At 38.9% G+C, this 16,472-nt stretch overlaps 1 protein-coding gene, 1 long non-coding RNA gene and 1 other non-coding gene across 4 annotated transcripts in view; all 3 read left to right on the top strand.

Moving 5' to 3' along the window:
• SKA2 (spindle and kinetochore associated complex subunit 2) overlaps positions 1-16,472 on the top strand; it is a 36,500-nt gene that overhangs the window by 888 nt on the left and 19,140 nt on the right. The gene's annotated exons all lie outside the window — the stretch shown is intronic.
• On the top strand, positions 248-10,433 carry LOC146398204 (uncharacterized). Its single transcript, XR_014821266.1, has 3 exons — positions 248-387; positions 2,203-2,313; positions 10,190-10,433. It is a non-coding gene; the product is annotated as an uncharacterized LOC146398204 (long non-coding RNA).
• Positions 12,513-12,577, top strand: MIR454 (microRNA mir-454). Its single transcript, NR_162181.1, has one exon. It is a non-coding gene; the product is annotated as a microRNA mir-454 (primary transcript).

Raw genomic sequence — 16,472 nt, 5'->3', positions numbered from 1 at the left:
GCCCGCGCTTTTTTTCTTTTTAGTTCCCTTGTTCTGTCTTCAGTCTTTTCCCCTCCTGTATTACATGTGTTTGGATTGGGCTGACTTCCTTTAAAATGTGGAATTTGGAGGGCTCATCCATTATTGAATTCCTGTCCTTTTTTTGTTAAAGGAAAATAACAAGATTAAGTAAAGAAGCCATCTCCATCGCAGTCCTTTCCTCCTACCACTGCCATTCCCTGGCATTACTGCTCAGGTATCATTGTGCCTTTGCTGCTTCCTTCAAGATGAACCTTGGGTCTCTTAAATACCTGCAACACTTAAATACCTGCAACGTGTAGTGATCTTGGAAGAAACAGTATCATCGTCACACCCCATTCCCACCCCCAGAAAGTTTGAGACCTTGATGTATGTTAGTATTTTTTTTTCTAAGATATTAAATGAATTGTAGTGTTTTAGTGTCTCGCATATACAGAATCAACTTTCATTTGCTTTCAGTTGTTTCTGAAATTTTAATTTTCTTTTGCGGGGAGTGTGTGTGGAAATTGGAAAGGTAAGAAATGGCTGCAAAGAAGGCAGCTTTTCTGTTTCTTTTTTTTTTTTTTTTTTTCTTGCCATTTCTTGAGCCGCACCCGCGGCATATGGAGATTCCTAGGCTAGGGGTCGAATCGGAGCTGTAGCCACCAGCCTACGCCAGAGCCACAGCAACTCGGAATCTGAGCTGCGTCTGCAACCTACACCACAGGTCCCGGCAACACCGGATCCCTAACCCACTGAGAAAAGCCAGGGATTGAACCCGCAACCTCATGGTTCCTAGTCAGATTCCTTAACCACTGAGCCACGACGGGAACTCCAGAAGGCAGCTTTTCAAACCTAACTTTTAGTTCAAAATTTTGTTATTCTTACCATTAACTGTCTTTCAGAAATGCAAACATGTTAAGTATTGTAGTTCGATTCTATCAACAGGCAAAGATGTTAATATGGTCTTGCCTTCTCCATTATTATTCCTCACTCCAGATGGGTATCTCTGACTAATTATAGGATGCTAAGTGATACTAATTATGCTCTTAACAGTATTTTTCCCCTTCAGGTTTTAATTTTGAGGTACTACTTAACCCTTTTCCGAATTTTGCATTAGAGTCAATATTCTCCCAGGATATTTTTTATGGCTTTTTTTTTTCCCCCTGCTTTTTTTAGGGCCATACCTGCAGCATAAGGAGGTTCCCAAGGCTAGGGGTCTAATCCGAGCTACAGCTAAGGGCCTAGGCCACAGCCACAGCCACTCCAGAACGGAGCTGCCTCTGCGACCTTCACCACAGCTCACAGCAATGCCGGCTTCTTATCTCATTGAGCAAGGCCAGGGATCAAACCTTCAACCTCATGGTTCTTAGTCGGATTCGTTTCTGCTGTGCCACAGTGGGAACCCTCCAGGATATTTTTTAGATTGAACACATTTTAAGGGGAAAACAAGTACATGTACCTCTTGGGAAAAAGTGGGTTTTAGAAAATTTTGAGGTAGCTAGTCTTAAACTTTTAGATAGTTGAATGATGGAGTAGTTTGGAAAAATGCTTTTCATGGAAGAAAGAATAAAGCAGGTTTTTCTTCACAAATTGCTTTTAAGTAACTTAGTCATAGCCTTTTTTTTTTTCTTCTTTTCCCTGTTCAAACTATGAGCTTATTATTAGTTTGTTTCCATAATCATTAGGGTTTAAAAATTGTGTTTGAACTGTTATTATAGTTTTATTATTACCATTTTATATTGATTGGATAGTATAAAGGACTGCATCTCTTCTTTAGATTTGCCATGTGAAAAAAATGTTATGTCTGTGAACTGGTTTATTTGCTAATATTCTAAAGGTAAATGATTTCCTGTGCATTCCTCTGATATATGGCTTTATATTACTTAAATAAAGGATTTGTTGAGGAACCAATGTTGAATATTTAATAAGTGAAATAGAATGCCTATTGTTTAACTTTGAAAAGAAAGTACTTATCTTAATTTTTAGACAAATATCCTGATCCTCTTATATTAAAAAATTTAATATTTTTTGCTTGTTTTAACTTCTGATTCAGGAAATTAAATATAGATTTTTAAATACTTGTCTTTAAACATGATCCTTGACTAGCAGAGTTGAAATATTCTAATATCTGAGTTATGTGGTCTAGTATTTGAGGTCAAGACATTTATGTTTCAGCTCTCTGAATTTGAGTTCATTTCTTAGTAGGGTCAATCCTACCAAGTAGCTGAAGTGGACATTTAAAGGAAGATTGGTGAAAATAATGGAAAGTGTTTTCGCATCAATCAACATTATTAATGGAGGAATAAGCTCATTGTAAGATAATCTTTGTTCTCTAACTTTTTTCCCTCCACTTATTGAGTGGTATTTGTCTAGTATCCTTCTTTTGTGATACCACTAGTGTCTGTGCACAAAAGGTAGTGCAATGTGATATATGATACTTCACTCTTTCTGAGCTGATATCTGACTTTAGAATGGTTTCTTACCAGTTTTAAGGTTACAATGTTAATTGGCTTGTATCCAAGGAAACCTGATTCTTAAATCTCAGAGTCTTCTCCTCCCATTAGTATTTTCTCCTTGATTTTTCTGCACTTGAAGGAAATGGAGATATTTCCTCCTGCATTTAAGATGTTTTAGGGGTTAACTGAAGTTTTTAAATCCCCTTTCATAGTATTCAGCTAGGTAGGACTAATGATGTCCTGTTGAAGCTACATTGATTTCATGGAAATCTGTAATCTCATGGGATAAGGTGGATGGTAAGTGCTTTTGGGATTGTGGTTTGGATTCCAGGGAGATAGACTGGGTTTATAAAAACTGGAAAACGTGGCGTTCCCGCTGCGATGCATTGGGTTAGATATCCTGCCTCTCTCTCTGGAGGTGCTGGTTCCATCCCTGGCCTGGCGCAGTGGGTTATGGATCCAGCCTTGCTCTGCTGTGCTGTAGGTCTCAGCTCCTACTTGGATTCAGTCCCTAGCCTGGGAACTTGGATATGCCATGGGTGTGGCTGAGGGAAAAAATAAAAAGGGAAATTCATTATTTTACTTTTCTTTTGTTTTCTTTGGTCATCTTACTCAAAAGCTTGTTTTATATGGCAGTTAATCAATTCGTTGTTATGGAGGAGCTAACCAACACATCGAGCAGAACAGAAATATTTTCACAACTTTGCCTTACTAGTAATTATAACCAATTTTGTTAATACCAGTCCTAAGGTATTAACGGTACCCGTTAATAACTTCTACAGCTTATGACGTATTTACAGAATTCCTTTTTATATCTATGCGTGTTTCAGTTTGAATGTTAATCATAGGTTAGTCATCAGAAAACAATACCACTTTGATCTTTAAAATCCTTTTTTTTTAACATCGATATTAATGTTCTTAGGTTTCAGATGTCTTCTGTCCAAAGTGACAACCCTTCTTTATATTCTTTGCACACTGAAGCTTCAACTGATGCAAGATGCATTTGTGCGTCTTTCCAAATACTGCTAACAAATGCTCTGACTTTATTGCACTACTGTACTTTACAGCTAGCAGTGCAATAGTATTGTCAAAGCATCTGAGAGCAGAATGTACACCAGAATTTTGATTCTTGCCTTACATCTTTCTTCAGTGTCTATGAGTAATTTACCACAATCTTTGTTGCTGAAAACGATATCATTTTATTACCAAAAGTGTATGTTTTTAGAAAGTAATAACTTGAAAAGAAGTTTTTAACTAATTAAGAATTCACTACTGTAATGCATTTTGAAACACACTGAGAGAATACATTTTATAAAGTTGTTATGGCTGGTATAAACAAGTAATACTTTGCAATTTGCTCCTTTCTGTTATAGATTTGGATAGATTCTGGCAGATCTTGGGTTTTATTTAATTGAGTTTGAAAATGAATTAGTAAGTGATGAAAGCAATCTGCTGTTTATTTCCTGTGGTAACCTGCCTCAAATCTTAATTAGTGTTAATTTTGTGATTATATAGTAAATGCTTGAATTTAAAAGTTAAGGATGTGTTTTTAGTTTATTTTTGTAATTGGGAGATACAATAAAATGTGAATGTATTACCTGTTTGTTTTTTGGCTATGCCCATGGCATATGGAAATTTCCAGGCCAGGGATCAAACTGGAGCCTTAGCAGCAACCTAAGCCACTGCAGTGACAGTGCCAGATTCTTAACCTGCTGCTTAACCAGGGAACACCTATCACTTGTCTTTTTGTAATCAGTTCGAGATATAATTTACATACAGTAAAATTCAACAATTCAAATTTTGTACAGTTTCATGTTTTGACACATTTGTGTCTGATAACTTAAAAAGTTCCCTTATGACCCTTTGTAGTAAACTTCCCAAACTCCCTCACAACCACTGATTTCTAGTTTTCCATTTTCTAGAATTTCATAAAAATGGAATCGTATACACAGTGCTTCCAGTCTTTTGTGTCTGACTTCTTGCACTTAGCATAATGCTTTTAAAATTCTCCTATGTTGGAGTTCCCATCGTGACTTAGTGGAAACTAATCTGACTAGTATCCATGAGGACACAGGTTTGATCCCTGGCCTCACTCAGTGGGTTAAGGATCTGGCATTGCTGTGAGCTGTAGCAGAGGTCAAAGATGCGGCTTGGATCTGGCATTGCTGTGGCTTTGTCACAGGCCGGCAGCTGTAGCTCTGATTTGACTCCTAGCCTGGGAACTTCCATATGCTGTGGGTGCAGCCCTAAAAAGACAAAAAAAAAAAAAAAAAAAAAAATTAAACTATGTTGTCGTAGGTATAAGTAAGTAGTTGGACCATTTTTATTGGTGAGTAGTAGTCCATTGTATAGAATATCAACAAATTGTTTATTCACCACATTGTGAGGTGTGGTGAATAACATTTCTGGAGTTAAGTAAATAAGTAAAGTTGTTATAAACATTGTAGTACAAGTCTTTATGTGGACTTTTTGTTTCTTTTGGGTAGTGTAATAAAAGTATGCTTGGCCATATAAAAAACTGCTAAAATCTTTTTCAAAGCTCTATGTTGGGGTTCTAGTTTTTCTAGATCCTCACCAACATTTGGTATTATTGTCACTCTCCTTCATTTTTGCTATCCTAATAGGTGTGTAGTGTATCTCATTATAGTTTCAATTTGCATTTCCTTAACAGCTAGTGATATTGAACATCTTTTCATGTGCTTATTCGAAAATTGGTATATCTTCTCTTTTTTTTTGTGTTTTTAGGGCCGCACCTGAGGCATGTGGAGGTTCCCAGGCTAGGGGTCTAATTGGAGCCGTAGCCACCATCCTACACCACAGCTCATGGCAATGCTGGATCCTTAACCCACTGATCAAGGCCAGGGATCAAACCCGCAATCTCATGGTTCCTAGTCGGATTTGTTAACCACTGAGCCATGATGAGAACTCCAAAAAATTGGTATATCTTCTTTAGTGAATATCTTTTGCCTATTTTCAAATTGAATCGTTTGTCTTTTTATTGTTGCAACAGTCCTTTAATTTTATCTATTTCAGAGTGCTCTGGTTGCTTAGCATGTTAAGGCTCCTGCATTTTCACCACTGACTTGGGTAGCTGTTGTGATACACTTTCAGTCTGTGGCCAGGGAACTTCCACATACCACGGGTGTGGCAAAGAAAGAGCAAGAGAGAGAACATGAAACAAATGTGTGACTCTCATTTTTTTTTAAACAATTATCAATTTGCCTTCTCACTTTTTTTTTTTTTTTTTTTTGTCTTTTTAGGACCGCAGCCACAGCATATGGAAGTTCCCAGGCTAGGGGTTAAATAGGAGCTATGGCTGCCAGCCTACTACAGCCATAGCAACACCATATACAAGCCTCATCTGTAACCTACACCACATCTTGGGGAAAAGCCAGATCTGTTACCCACTGAGCAAAGCCAGGCATCAAACCTGCATCCTCATAGCCAGGGGTACTAGTTGGCTTTGTTACCACTGAGCCACGATGGGAACTCCTTACAATTTTTTGGTGAAGTCCAGTTTATACATTTTATTCTCCTATGGTTTATGCTTTCCATGTTCTATATCAAAAAAAAGATCTTTGCTTAATTCAAGGTCACAAATGTTTTCTTCCAGAAGAGTTATTATTTTAGTTTTTACATTTAGATTTCGGTCTGTTTTGAGCTAAATTTTGGTTAGTAGGCTTTGAAAGCATCTAGTGTAAGGCCTCACCCATTGCTCTTCTTTTTTTTTTTTTTTAAAGGGCCTCACCTGAGGCATATGGAGGTCCCCAGGTTAGGGGTCTAATCGGAGCTACAGCTGCCAGCCTACGCCACAGCCACAGCAACAGAGGATCTGAGCCTCATCTGTGACCTACACCACAGCTCAAGACAATGCCAGATCCTTAACCCAATGAGCAAGGCCAGGGATTAAACCTGCAACCTCATGTCTCCTAGTTGGATTCATTTCTGCTGTGCCACGACAGGAACTCCATTTTTAAAAATTTTTAAATTATTTTGCATTTCCAAAAATGTTTGTGTCAATTTCTACCAAAAAAAGTCCATTGGAATTTGATTGGGTTATGTTGAAAAAAACAGTTTGGGGAGAATCTCTATCTTTACAATATTGAGTCTTCTGATGCATGAACATTGTTTCCACTTAATAAGCCTTGTAAAATTTCTCTCAACAGTGTTTTGCCGTTTTCAGTTTATTAGGTCTTACTTAAAATTTTTTTATAACCTACTTAATATGGTTTCTGTTGGTGCTCTGTATCTTAAAAGTAGAGCAAGAACTGTTACAATATGTGTTCTAAATGCAGAAAAAAGTCAGCTATTTGTTAAGCAAATGTCCTGAAAAGATGGCTGGAAGGATAGATACCAGAGGGAAGAAAGATACCTGAGATGTTAGGAATGGATTCAAGGACATCTTTCGTGGGAATGAAGAACGTGCTTACTCATCATAAAACCGCTTTATTCCAGATTTTATATATACAGTCTCTTTCTGAGTTACCTCACCTGGCCTTAAGTGCGGCTGTTTTCCACCTCTTTGTCTTTTAATTTCTTACCATTCACTAGTGGGCTGTTAGTGCAGTGGATAGAATTTCCTGGATTTTTTTTTTTTTTTGGCCACATGTGGAAGTTCCTGGGCCAGGGATCACACCTGCTCTGCAGTTGTAGCCTGTACCATAGCTGCAGAACACCAGATCCTTAACCTGATGCACTGCAGAGGAGCTTCCAAGAATTTTGTGTTTTTTAATAACAGAGGATATTACATGCGGAGAGACAAAGAGACAAAACTGCTTAATTTAAGTACCTCATTTCTTTTCTCTGAAGTTGTAAATTTATAATAATGTAACATTTCTTATGAGACTGACACTTACCCACTGTTCTAAGAGGGCTGCTGTAATATTTCCTTTAGGATATCACTGGAATGTCTATCCAGAGCTTGTACAACTATGAAGTTTTTTGGGTAGAAGATTATGTACTAATAAAGAAATGCATCGGTTGGTGAGGAGAGGGAATGTTTGTTCTGTCTTGAACTATGTTTTAGTGTGAGCACATCTTCAATTTTACTTTATTTTATTTTTCTTTTTAAGGCTACACTCATGGCATATGGAAGTTCGCAGGCTAGGTGTCAAATTGGAACTGCAGGTGCCAGACTACACCACAGCCACAGCAAGGTGGGATCCAAGCAAAGTCTGTGACCTACACCAGAGCTCACAGCATTGCCAGATCCTTAATCCCCTGAGTGAGGCCAGGGATCGAACCTACATCTTCATGGATACTAGTCGGGTTTGTTTCCAATGAGCCACAATGGAAACCCCACATCTTCATTTTTAGGAATAGGGTATAAAAAGCTATCTGTGGGTTCATTTAAAATCTGGGGGGGGGGTAGAAGATAACTTTAAAAATGATTTCTCTCGTGTTTTTCTTCTTTTTATGGCTGCACCTGTGGCATATGGAAGTTCCCAGGCTAGGGGTTGAATCAGAGCTGCAGCTGAGACCTGTGCCATAGCCATGGCAACACCAGGTCTGAGCTGCATCTGTGACCTACGCCACATCCTGAGGCAAGCAGATCCTTAATCCAATGAGCAAAGCAAGGGATTGAACTCGCATCCTCAAGGAGACAACATTGGGTTCTTAATGCACTGATCCACAGTGGGAATTCAGGATTCCTCTCATTATAATAGCCTATTTATTATGAAGACTTTCAGAAGTCAAGATTAATAGAAGAAAATTATATCCTACTTTTCAGAACTAAATTTTGAGGAAAACAGATATCTTTAGTGACTTTAATCGCCTAGACTAGATTCAGGCTGACAGCACTACTGGCTTTACTAATTAGAAATCTTTCTTAGATATTTCTTTTATTTTTTTCTTTTTCTTTTTCTTTTTTTTCCTTTCCCTTCCTTCCTTCCTTCCTTCCTTCCTTCCTTCCTTCCTTCCTTCCTTCCTTTCTTTCTTTCTTTACTTTTTAGGGCCACACCCACAGCATATGGAAGTTCCCAGGCTAGGGGTCGAATTGAAGCCACAGCTGATGGCCTACACCACAGCCACAGCAACGAGGGATCTGAGCTGCGTCTTCAACCTGCGCCACATCTCACAGCAATGGTGGATCCTTAAACCACTGAGCGAGGCCGGGGATTGAACCCACGTCCTCATAGATCCTAGTTGAGTTCCTTAACTGTTGAGCCTTGAAAGGAGCTCCTTTTTTTCTTTTTTTTAAATTGGCCACACCTGCAGCACATAGAATGTCCTGGGGTAGATGCCACCTGCATCTTCACAGAGATAACGTCAGGTCCTTAACCCTCTGAGCCACAATGGGGACTCCTTTCCTAGATATTTCTGCTGAGAAATTTAATCTTCATTTTATTCCCTGAAGCTTAACTTCCAATTTTTTTTCATGAAGTCAAAAAAGCTTTAAAAGGGAAGGGAGAGTATCTACTGTTTGTGTACTCAGGCAATATGCTTAGCATTTGGGTCTCAAAAGCAATCACTTTTTTTTTGAATGACAGATTGTCTCTTGGAACTCACTGTACTTTCCAGTTTTCCTGCTCTATCTTTATGTGATCAGAGGTGCAGTTTCTTTTGTAATCTACTTTGCTACCTGTTGTTGATAGAAGCTACAATTCTCTTACAGGACATTAAAAATTTTTTTCATTAGCTAGTGGATCCTTGAGTTCTATCTTGTCAGAATAACATACACAGATACTTAGAATTGCCAAATATTAAGTGGGGATTAGTAGAACCTTGCCCTAATAATATCAGATATGCAGAGGTTGAAGTGATTTGAAATTAAATGATGAAACATCATTAATCTTATATGCTTTCTAGTATCTGTATAAGCAAGAATTATCAGACATATTCCTTCAAAGTATATTTTTTGTTTCAATTATGTGCATTCTTTTTTTGGGGAGGAATCTTTTTTTTTTTTTTGCTTTTTAGGGCCTCACCAGCGGCATATGGAGGTTCCTAGGCTAGGGGTTCAATTGGAGCTACAGCTGCCAGCCTACCCCACAGCCATGCCGGATCCAAGCCATGCCTGTGGCTACACCACAGCTCTCGGCAACGCCAGAGCCCTAATCCACTGAGGAAAGCCAGGGATCAAACAGGCAACCTCATGGTTCCTAGTCGGATTTGTTTGCTGCGATATGATGGGAACTCCTATGTGCATTATTTTAATTGTGTTCTGTAGCTTAGGAATGTAGCTGTTTTGTCATATTTGATGACATTCTAATTTTATACTCTGAAGACAGTTTATCATGAATATTTTATGTACAAATACAATATTATAACCCATTACACAATGTTATATATATAAAACGACATGGTATTTGAGAGTATGCTGTTTGCCAGGTACTATTAGAGATTAGTGATTTTTTTAAAAAATCAATTAAAAAAAGTATGGCTGAGGTGTAAAATGTGAAGCTTCAAGTGCAGAAAATGTTAATATCATTTTGTGAAGAATCATAGTAAGACACTAACATACTAATTGTAACTCCATACAATTAATTGGAATGAATTCTACAGGTTTTAGGAAACCCTATCTTTAAGTGAGGAGTAGCAGTACCCAGTGCAAGTATACTTTTTAAAAAAATGCTTCAAGTAGTTATTCTACATGTAATATGTATCCATTGTAATTTAATTAAAAGATATGCAAAATGAGAAAAAACCCTACAATTCCATGACTATTAGGACTGTTGTATATTTAAATTTTTTTTTTTTTTTTTTTTTTTTTTTTTTTTTTGTCTTTTTAGGACCACACCCACGGCGTATGGAAGTTCCCAGGCTAGAAGTTGAATTGGAGCTGTAGCTGCTGGCCTACACCACAGCCATAGCAACTCAGAATTCGAGCTGAGTCTGTGACCTATATCACAGCTCACAAGAATGCTGGATCCTTGACCCACCGAATGAGGCGAGGAATCAAATCCACATCCTCATGCACACTATTCATTGCCACTTACCCATGACGGGAACACCTAGATTTTTTTTTTTTTTTTGGTAAGTATATCTTTAACTATTTTTTCTAAGCCAGGTTTATTCTATGTATTATGAAAGTCTGTTTCTATAGTCCATTATGTATCCATAGCACAGTTACCATAAATAGCCTAGGATCATGAAAATATATAAAAAAGTTAAATAAACTACATTAACTGATCAAATCAGTCTTTCATAGGCAGGTCTCATGTGTGCTACCCTCATAATTGTTCCATAAAACCCTGTAGATTAGGAAGTGATGAACCCGAAACTTCACTTTCTTCTGCTTTGATGTTATTTGCCTGAGATAACATGTCCAAAACCAGGTGTTGCTGCTTATTTGTTTCAGACAAGCATAGACATGTGTTTGTTTTATCTGGAAGAGATTGGATAATAGTCATCTCTAGCAGAAACACAAAAAAAAATTGTATGGAATTAGAGGTTGCCCTCAGTTTGTTAAGGGCTTGAAATATTTCTTCTTAATACAGGCTTTACAGGGTGGTTGGGTTCCCAGGCTGTTTGTTCTTCCAAATGAATGACTGTTCTTTAATGTTTCCTTTGTTCACTGAGCCTTAGGCTGTATATTAAAAACTAGGAATATGAAAGTGAAAAGACTAAAAAGATTTCAGCAAGAAACTTGAAATCAAGTGGGACATTACCATGCAAACAAATGATTATAAGACGAGAATGAAATAGTAAGCGGTAACTATGAACAAAATGAAATGAGAGTAGATAAAAGTGTTTGTAAATCTGGGAGTTTCTGTTGTGGCTGAGTGGTAATGGACCCAGCTAGTATCCATGAGGACAGGTTCCATCCCTGGCCTTGCTCTGTGGGTTAAGGATCTGGCCATGAGCTGAGTTGCCATGAGCTGTGGTATAGGTAGCAGGGAGGGCGCAGATCCCACATTGCTGTGGCTGTGGCATAGGCCGGCAGCTGCAGCTCCAATTCAACCCCCTAGCCTGGGAACTTACATATGCTGCAGGTGTGGGCCTAAAAAGGAAAAAAAAACAAAAAAACAAACAAAAAAAACTAGTGGTTAATGAACCTGACTAGTATCCATGAGGATGCAGTTTTGATCCCTGGCCTGGCTTGGTGGGTTAAGGATCTGGCATCGCTGTGGCTCCGGTGTAGGCCAGCAGCTACAGCTCTGATTCAACCCATACGCTGGCAAATTCCATATGTGTGGCCTAAAAAAGCCATGCCCCTCCCCCCAAAACAAAAAAAACCTAGTATGTCAGGATGTTATGTATTTATGAAATAATGTTTGTAGCATGCACTCTAAAACTCAAAAGTATTTCCTGAAGTCTTCTTTTTCCCATTTATATGGTATCTTAATTACAATTCCAGCGTGCTTCCACTGATGTCCAATTGACATAATGTAATTTGACTGTCTTTGTTTCCCTTGGACTTTTTCCAACTAAGTTGTGTATTTACCACTAAGGATTGATATAAACCTTTTCCCTTTTATTTTATTACTGATTTAGAAGAAAACTGTGAATATAAGAATTTCTTCGGCTTTAAAAAAATGACTAGTTTCATTTTAATATTCTTTTTTTTTTTTTTTTTTTTGTCTTTTTAGTGCTGCACCTGTGGCATATGGAAGTTACCAGGTTAGGGGTCTAATTTGGAGCTGTAGCTGCTGGCCTACACCATTGCCACAGCAATTCGGGATCCAGGCCACATCTGCGACCTACACTGTAGCTCCCAGCAATGCTGGATCCTTAACCCACTGATCGAGGCCAGGGATAGAACCCAGGTCCTCATGGATACCAGTCAGGTTTGTTACTGATGAGCCACGAGGGGAACTCCCTCATTTTAAATATTCTAATGTGCCTAAAAGTAAGATGTGTAGGTAAATTTAAACAGCAGCCTCACTGTTTACAAGGCTTCCAAGAAGCTAATTTATAACTGAGGATTGTGAATGAAGTTTATCAATATCATTTTGCTCTGTTTGTTAATCAGACATTAATGAGTTTTGGAGATTGTCATATTGGTCAGTGAGTTTTGTCCGTGAGTTTCCTACCGTGTAACTAAAAAGTTTCCTGTTTATCACCAGATCCTAGAACCCTATCGATATTGTCTCTGCTGTGTAAATAGCTCTGAGTAGTGCAATATTGCTTATAGGGTTTTGGTGTTTGGGAAGAACTATGGGCAAGTTGCAGATACTATGTAGCTGGAACTGAAGCAACAGTCATCTTTGGGAAGAATACAAACTGTAGAAGCTAGTTTTCCTCCCCCCCACCCCCCGTTTTATTTATTTTTTTCTGGCTGTGTCTGCAGCAAACAAAAATTCCCAGGCCAGGGATCGAACCCATGCCACAACAACTACCCAAGCCACAGCAGTGACAGTGTTCAAAGAAAGCTAGTTTTCAATATTAACATTCAGATCTGAAACTGAAATGTCAAATTTTGTCATATTAGAAAAAGGAAACACTTATCTTTTCTGAACTTCAACATCTTGGTAAATTAATCTTTGGCTTTTTTGTAGTATAATTAAATAATAGAATTTTAGTGTGGAAAGGGACTTAAGATTTCCAACTCTCTTGTTTACTAGGAGAGACTCAGAGAGATGGAAGATACTGGAGGCCACATAGCTAGTTAGTGATAGCAGCGCTAAAACTCCCACCCTGTATCTCAATCCTCTTATTTTCTTTTTTCTGTACCATACTATCAGGTTGTATTCAGAGGGAATTCTTTCATGGACTAACTGCAGAGGTATTAGATTTAAAGCTTACAAAAAATGTTCAAATTCAGTGTTAGGTAAAATTTCTATGTTTTCCCCCATCTATGGAATTCTTATTGGCTTTAAGGTCATGTATAACTATAGCCTAACTATATGAAAACAGAGTAATGAGAACAGAACTAGGGGGAAGTTGGAGCTCTCCTGTAACCCAGCGGGTTTAGGATCCAGCATTGTCACTGCAGCATCTTGAGCTGCTGTTGTGGCTGGTTTGATTTCTGGCCCAAGAACTTCCACATGCTGTGGGCACAGCCAACAAACAACAAATAAAATAACAACTAGAGGGAAGTCACTTGGACTGTTTCTTCATCTATAAAGTGAAAGGTTTAGATCAGAGGATCTTGATTGTTTTTCTGTTTGTCGACGATTGCATTGGCATCCTTTTTCCTTTTTTGTCCCCTGCTTATTCCATAGCCCAGTGACCTCACTAATAAGTAATTCTACCCCTGTGTATTATCACAAAATAGTCTGTTCATTTCTTCAAAGAGGATAACATACTATTCTCAAGCTGTTTTTCCTATCTTTTTTTTTTTTTTTTGTCTTTTGTCTTTTGTCTTTTGTCCTTTTTAGGGCCACACCCACAGCATATGGAGGTTCCCAGTCTAGGGGTCGAATTGGAGCTGTAGCTGTGGGCCTGCACCAGAGCCACAGCAACGCCAGATCCAAGCGGTGTCTGCGACCTACACAACAGCTCATGATAACGCCAGATCCTTAACCCACTGAGCGAGGCCAGGGATCGAACCTGAAACGTCGTGGTTCCTAGTGAGATTCGTTTCTGCTGCGCCACGACGGGAACTCCTGTTTTTCCTATCCTTTAAGAAAGTTTTAAAGTTGTGGTTAAATACACATAACAAAATTTACCCTTTTAACCATTTTAAATGTATGGAAGTATTAAGTACTTTCTCATCATTGTGCAGACATCAGCACATCTGTCTCCAGAAATTTATCTTTCAAACTGAAATGGCATACATTAGACAATAACTTCCTATTCCTTCCACCCCTTGTCTTTTAAAGTCTGTTTAAAATTCTTTTTGTGGGAGTTCCCATTGTGGCGCAGTGGAAACGAATCCAATTAGCATCCATAAGGATATGGGTTCGATCCCTAGCCTTGCTCAGTGGGTCAGGGATCCAGCATTGCTGTGGCTGTGGTGTAGGCTGGCAGCTGTAGCTCCAATTTGACCCCTAGCCTGGGAACTTCCATATGTTGAGGGTGTGGCCCTGAAAAGCAAAAAATAAAATTCTCTTCTAAATATTTTCCAAATAGGAGTGTGGGCATAATACTTAAAGGGGGGATGAAAATGAAAAAAATGCACAATTTGAAAGCATATAAATGTAGCTGTGGGGAGAAAGTGGTAAGTCCTGAATTTTATTTTTATTTATTTTTTTGCCTATACCCACAGCATACAGAAGTTCCCAGGCCAGGGATCGAAACCACCTATCAGCAGTGACCCCAGCTGCTACAGAGATAATGATGGATCCTTAACCTGTACTGCCATAGCATGAATTCCCTGAATTCTAGCATTTGCCAATTTTCCTGGTATATATATTTCTGTCCTAGCCAATTTCAAGCTACCAGCATGTTGTCATTGAAAATGGAGTTGGAAAGACATGCGATATAAGCACGTGATACATTTCTCCTATATAGGTATGATAGACCTCAAGAGCATAGATAAGAGTAAAATAATAGAAAGTTAAGGTTTTTGTGTATATACTTGTTTTTAACTATTTAATTGGAGTTCCTGTCGTGGCGCAGTGGTTAATGAATCTGACTAGGAACCATGAGGTTTCGGGTTCCATCCCTGGCTTTGCTCAGTGGGTTAAGGATCCGGCGTTGCCCTGAGCTGTGGTGTAGGTCGAAGAGGTGGCTTGGATCCCGAGTTGCTGTGGCTCTGGGGTAGGCCAGCGGCTACAGCTCCGATTAGACCCCGAGCCTGGGAACCTCCATATGCTGCAGGTGTGGCCCTAGAAAAGGCAAAAAAAAAAAAAAAGTTAAAAAAAACCCAAAACAATTTATTTAATTGTAAATTTAATTAATTTTTAGCAATGCCCATGTTTAACAACTGGCTTGGAAAAATTCCTGAAAATGTAGCTGGCTCCACCGTACCATTGGTGGGAAACACTCGGTAGTCTTATTAAAATATAAATTAAAAGCTGGAACCACTTTTTTTGGGGTGTTGTTAGCACATTGTGGACTCCTGGGTATTTCATGAAGCAATAGCTGAAACCATTCTCTTGAGAAGACAGGTTTTTTTTTTTTTTCCTCTTTTGGCTGCCTTATGGCATGTGGAGTTCCCAGGGCAGGGATCAGATCCAAACCACAGTTGTGACCTTTACCACACTTGCAGCAGCGTTGGATTCTTCAACCCACTGTGCTGGGTCAAGAATCGAACCTGTCTCCAGGCTTCACAGATGCTGCCAATCCTGTTGAACCACAACGTGAACATTGTTAAATGGACTATTGGATTTTGTTCATTACATTTAAGGAGAATATCAAGTTCAAAAACATATAAGTTTAATGGAGTTCCTTCCCATTGTGGCTCAGTGGGTTAAGAACCCGACATAGTGTCCATGAGGATTTGGGTTCAATCCCTGGCCTCACTCAGTGGGTTAAGGATCCACTGTTGCCACAGGCTGTAGAGTAGGTCACAGATTTGGCTTGGATCTGGTGTTGACATGGCTGTGGCATTGGCCAGCAGCTGCAGTTCTAATTTGACCCCTAAGCCCTGGAACTTCCATATGCTGCAGCTGTGGCCCTATAAATAAGAATAAAAAATATATAAACTTAAGAATATCTGTTTCAGGAGTTCCCTGGTGGCACAGTGGGTTAAGGGTCTGGCATTGTCACTACTGTGGCAAAGGTTCAATCCCTGGCCCAGGAACTTCTGCAGGCTGTAGGTATGGCCAAAGGAAAAAAAAATCTGTTTCATAAACAAGTTAAGGACTGGAATAGAGACTATTTTAAGGTAATCCTTGAGCAAGAAAGCTCACAATCCTAAGAATTTTGTGCTTAAGTTGTAAAACTTACTTAAAATTATGCTTTTGAATGTTATGCAAGGCCTTGAATTATATATAAAGCTACCGGGAGTTCCTGTCTTGGCCCAGTGGTTAACAAACCCGATTAGTATCCATAAGGATGCAGGTTTGATCCCTGGCCTTGCTCAGTGGGTTAAGGATCTGGCGTTGCTACGAGCTGATGCAACTCAGATCCGAGTTGCCGTGGAACTTCCATGTGCCACGGGTGTGGCCCTAAAAAGCAAAATAAATAAATAAATACATAAATACATACATAGATACATAAATAGGGAGTTCCATTGTGATTCAG

The sequence above is a fragment of the Sus scrofa genome, chromosome 12 (genome assembly GCF_054392235.1).
Source record: "Sus scrofa isolate SSC_HxYL_T2T_F1_AM1 chromosome 12, Sscrofa_HxYL_maternal_Yorkshire_Landrace_v2.0, whole genome shotgun sequence".
Classification (NCBI taxonomy): domain Eukaryota; kingdom Metazoa; phylum Chordata; class Mammalia; order Artiodactyla; family Suidae; genus Sus; species Sus scrofa.
This window is presented reverse-complemented; position numbering and strand designations above follow the sequence as displayed.